The sequence below is a fragment of the Xiphophorus maculatus genome, chromosome 14 (assembly GCF_002775205.1).
Source record: "Xiphophorus maculatus strain JP 163 A chromosome 14, X_maculatus-5.0-male, whole genome shotgun sequence".
Taxonomy (NCBI): domain Eukaryota; kingdom Metazoa; phylum Chordata; class Actinopteri; order Cyprinodontiformes; family Poeciliidae; genus Xiphophorus; species Xiphophorus maculatus.
The window spans coordinates 5153464-5158138 of NC_036456.1; the positions used below are offsets into that span (position 1 = coordinate 5153464).

General features: G+C 40.7%; 1 long non-coding RNA gene across 1 annotated transcript; it reads left to right on the forward strand.

Annotated features, from left to right (window-relative positions):
- The first annotated feature begins 3128 nt into the window (after positions 1-3128).
- Positions 3129-3787, forward strand: LOC111610839. Its single transcript, XR_002753791.1, has 3 exons — positions 3129-3223; positions 3346-3434; positions 3557-3787. It is a non-coding gene; the product is annotated as an uncharacterized LOC111610839 (long non-coding RNA).
- Positions 3788-4675: the final 888 nt, after the last annotated feature.

A 4675-nucleotide genomic window follows, 5' to 3' on the forward strand; every position in this document is an offset into this window, starting at 1 on the left:
CTAGATAACAAGATCAGAAAAAATAGCGAGGGAGAGGGAAGTAGGTCAGTTGCTTGCTTGACTTAACACATAAACGTGTTGCGGAATGAGGTGTGCATTGGTTCAGCTTAAAAATAAAAAAGCGACCTACACACAAACCGACAGAGCATCAGTAGAGCGGGTGTTAAAATGAGCTAATCAGCCACCACTGTGTTAGCGTGGCTAAGAGCAGCGGTGGCTAATCTACCACAGCGATCACTTATTGATAATCGCAAAATACACATCAAACCTAAAAACTAATACTGTAACAAACTGAATGTTCTGTTCTAAGTGTGGGGGAAATGTTTGAGAGTTTTTGGTGCTGAATCCTGAAATAAATTTGCGGTAAAACCTTTCGTGGCAATAGTTTTATAACCTGTTTTGCAAATTACCTCATTTTGTTCGACATCCTCCATATAAAATCTGAACTACCACCAAATTATTGATCGGGCGCTGTTTCTCTTCGGAACTAGACTAGTTCATCTGATTCGTCTTCAGTTACCGTCTCATTCACGGCTCACCTCGAACTCTCGCTGTCACCATGTTGTTTGTTTTCTCCGCGCAGCGTGATTGGTAGAAAATGTTCAGGTTGGGAGGGCCGAGGGACTTGTGATGCATTCATAGGTGTCGGATAAACCATACTCGCAATGAATTTGAAGGCGAAAGCTTATTATTTGAACGACAATTTATACTCAATGGTTGCGATGTAGTCATTCTAACTATTGTAAATTGAAAAACTCACAATACTTTCAGTATACTCGATACATCGCCAAGCCCTACGCTACACCATGAATAAATGGCTGGTAGTCCACACAGAATTGGAAAATGAACTGGAGACCCTGGGTCAAAGTTGGAATCACATAAAGGCTTCGTTTGACAGCACCCAACAATGTTAGGAATGAAATTAGCTCACTGGGAATCATAATGTGTGGTGTCACATATGGGTTGACTAATACTTACAGTAATGGGAAAGTCAGGGTTAGGATAAGTGTAATGTAGATTTAGACAAGCTGTAGAATTTTCTACAAACATAATATGCAAAGATCATGTCCTAGCAAGTCATAACAACTGCTGCTGTTGGTTAGAATGGTTAGAATGGTTAGAATGGTTAGAATGGTTAGCTGTGATGATATAAAGAAGTGTGGTTTACCCTCATCTGACTTTTATTTACATGTCAAATTTGTCTGCGCAGAGTGACAGAGCGAGGCTGTTCGAAAAATAATTATTACATGTTCCATGGAAACATTTCCTCAAAATATAAACACTGTAAGGCTTGTTGCACAGACTGAACTGTTTTTAGATAGGTGAGGTTTAACACTGATGGAAGACACTAAAAGGGAAGGAAAGGAGGTCAGGGAAGAACTTTACTAGGACAGAAAAGAGCAAAAAATATGGAACAAGAAAAGAATTATGAAGGTCATACAGTAGGAAAGGGGGCTGCACAGTTGGTAGCACTGTTGCCTTGCAGCAAAAAGGTCCTGGTTTCGATTCCCGGCCCGAGGTCTTTCTGCATGGAGTTTGTGGGTTTTCTCCGGGTACTCCGGCTTCCTCCCACAGTCCAAAAACATGAGGTTAATTGGTCTGTATAAATTCTCCTTGAGTGTGAGTGTGTGTGTGCATGTCCTGTCTGTCTCTGTGTTGCCCTGCGATGGACTGGCGACGTGTCCAGGGTGACCCCGCCTCTGGCCTGTTGACAGCTGGAGATGGGCACTAGCACCTCCTCCTAACGCAGATAAGGCTGTAAGAAAACGGATGGATGGATGAAGAAGAAAAGAGAAGGGAGACAGAAAAGGCTAGGAATGAAAGAGGGGACATGAGAGAAGAAAGGAAGGAGGAAAGGCAGAGACAATAGGCTCTGATAAGTATGAGGGCCATTGGTTTACCCCAATGGCAACATAAACCAATACAGCCAAAGAAAACACCTTATCCTACCTCCAAAGCTTTTTATTGAAAACGGGTGTGCTTCTGAAATTGCCATGTTTCCATAAACCAAATTTATGTTTGAAATGTCAAAATGCAAAAACAGTTATACTGTCATTTCTTCTTCCATCCATCTCCACACAATGAAAACAATGATATCAAATTTCAAACTTCATGTTCATTTCACATTTTTATTCAGAATGCTAAATGGATTTCCTAGTAAACATTTGCATAAACAGCAAAAGAGGAACCTTTTTATTTTGGGAGCTCCAGGGTTTTTTTCCAGTCTACAGATGCCTGACGATGGAGAGGATCTTGGTGGGACTCCTGCTTCTCGCAGGTAAATGAAATAGTTCAATGCGATTATATTTGACTTACTCTTTCATTAAGGAAGAAGTAGATTTAGATTGCTGGTTTCAGACTTCACATTTCACTTTCAAGAATGTAATGTATTTTCCGGCAGGGTGGTTCAGCCTCTCTACCTGCCGTCAGTACCACTTTGTCAACCAGTCATCCACTTGGAGTGAAGCTCTAACCCACTGCAGACAAACATATACAGACCTGGCCTCTATTAGCAGCGTTGATGAAAATAATGAGCTTAAGAAAACACTCAATTCTGCCGGTCACAGCTCTGATGTCAGGATTGGTTTGTATAACGAAGTCGACTGGAAGTGGTCAGATGGCTTCAGCAGCAGTGGGGCTGACTACAGGAACTGGTACACTTCAGCTTATGACCCTGATTTCATTGGAGCCAATCAGTTCTGTGTAAACATTTACCAGAATGGGTTATGGTTGGACACAGAGTGCAGCAGCAAGTTACCATTTGTTTGTTACATTGGTAATTATACCAAGCATGACATTTAGGTCTAAAAGTTTTATAACAGCATACAAAACTGTAATCACTTCTGTCCTCCATCCTTTCTTGCTACAGGAACACGTCTGGCTCGTGAATTTGTTTTTGTTAATAAATCAACGGACTGGAGAAGTGCCCAGAAATACTGCAGGGAGAGCTACACCGACCTGGCCACTGTCAGTACCGATGCAGAAAACAAGAAGATCAATAACCTGACAAATAAAACCTTGGCATGGATTGGTCTGTTTAGAGATAAAAAGTTTTCTTGGTCTGACGGCAGCAGTTTCCAATTCAGCAGCTGGGATAATGTTATGAATGAAATTGGCTCAATGAGAATCATATGTGGTGCCACGTCTGTTACGAGATCAGTGGCATGGAAATTCTTGTCCTGTGAAAAAAAATTACCTTTTGTCTGCTACAGCCTCCCCCCAGGTGGGTGTTTTACTGACCTTCAGAGACATAAAATGATGCATTCAATGAGGAAAGTGGTATTCAGTCAATTGAATTGTCAACCTTCGAATAAAGCTGTTTTTCCCCATCCCATCTACCACTAGAAGCAAAACAGGCGATGAAGATGACGATCGAATCGGAGGATTCTGTGGGTCTGAACAATCCCGCTCTGAAAGCAAACATCCTAAAAAAGGTAGAGTTGAAAAGCTCGGTATTTATATCTTAGGGAACAGAGTTTACAGCCCAAGGATAAGAGGGTGTCCTTAAAATATTTGTTGAAATATTTAAAAATGACAAAGTTTTTGTCCCCCCAAGCTCCAGGACAGATTGGAGGCGAAAGGAGTGAGTGGAGTCTCCCTGGAGTGGACAGAGCAGGCTGGCAGAAAACAAGCAGAGGGAGATAAAGGAGGCTGAACCATGAACTGATAGTCCCAACTTGGACTGAACCAGACATGTTACAATTAAGTTCAAAATTATCCTTTTTCTTTATCAATTTACAAGGAAGTTTATTTCTGATAACAAAAGAGACGGGTATCTCTCGAACGATAAAACAAAGCAAAGGAACTATCATTTGAAAAATAGAACGTTTCTTTTTATTTAGATTTTAATAAAATGTCATGCTGAACAATTAAGGATTTTCTTCCCAGTTATGAGCGGGGGAAATCCTGGCACTACAGCAATCAAACACTTCTTCAAATTTCTGACCAGATTTCGGTGTTTTGAAAGATGATCTCTTATGTTGAGCTCCAGGTCTGTGAGGTTGTGATGGCCTCATTGCCATCACCTTAATCTTTAGCTCACCTCCACAGATTCTCTATGACGTTCTACCAATCAATGGGCCGCCGTGAGTTATTAATACTACTTCCTGTCAGTTAGAAACATGTTGGTAAAAGTCAAACTTAATCTAAATTTGCCATGGGGTATGAATAATTTTGGGCTCAGCAATTAATTTCTTTCTTTTGCTTGAAAGTATGAAAAAGAAAAACAAAACATGATGGAAGAGCTCGAGAAGACTTGCCACTGCTACTAGAAACTGGTTTAACTGGTGGGGTTGGGGCTGTTGTGAAAAACAATTGTCATTTTTGTAACTATATAACCAAAGTTGGTTTTCTGTCTGCATTATTAAGATGTCAAGTAAAATTGTCCCTTGATGGCATCTCAGCTTTATAGGTCTATGTTCATGTATTCCAATAAACATTTTCTTCTCCAAGATCAACTGGTTGAGTTTTTAAGAGTCGTATGAACAACTCAATCCTTTTGTTGTTTTCCCCCGGAGCCCAAATCTAATTTCTTTGACCTGATCTTTTCATGACAGCCTAAGCAACACAGAGCGAATTTATGTATGGATATCATGTGTGTGTGTGTGTGTGTGTGTGTGTGTGTGTGTGTGTGGCCAGGTGAAGTTAATAAGTCAAAATTTCCAAAGTGAAGTCA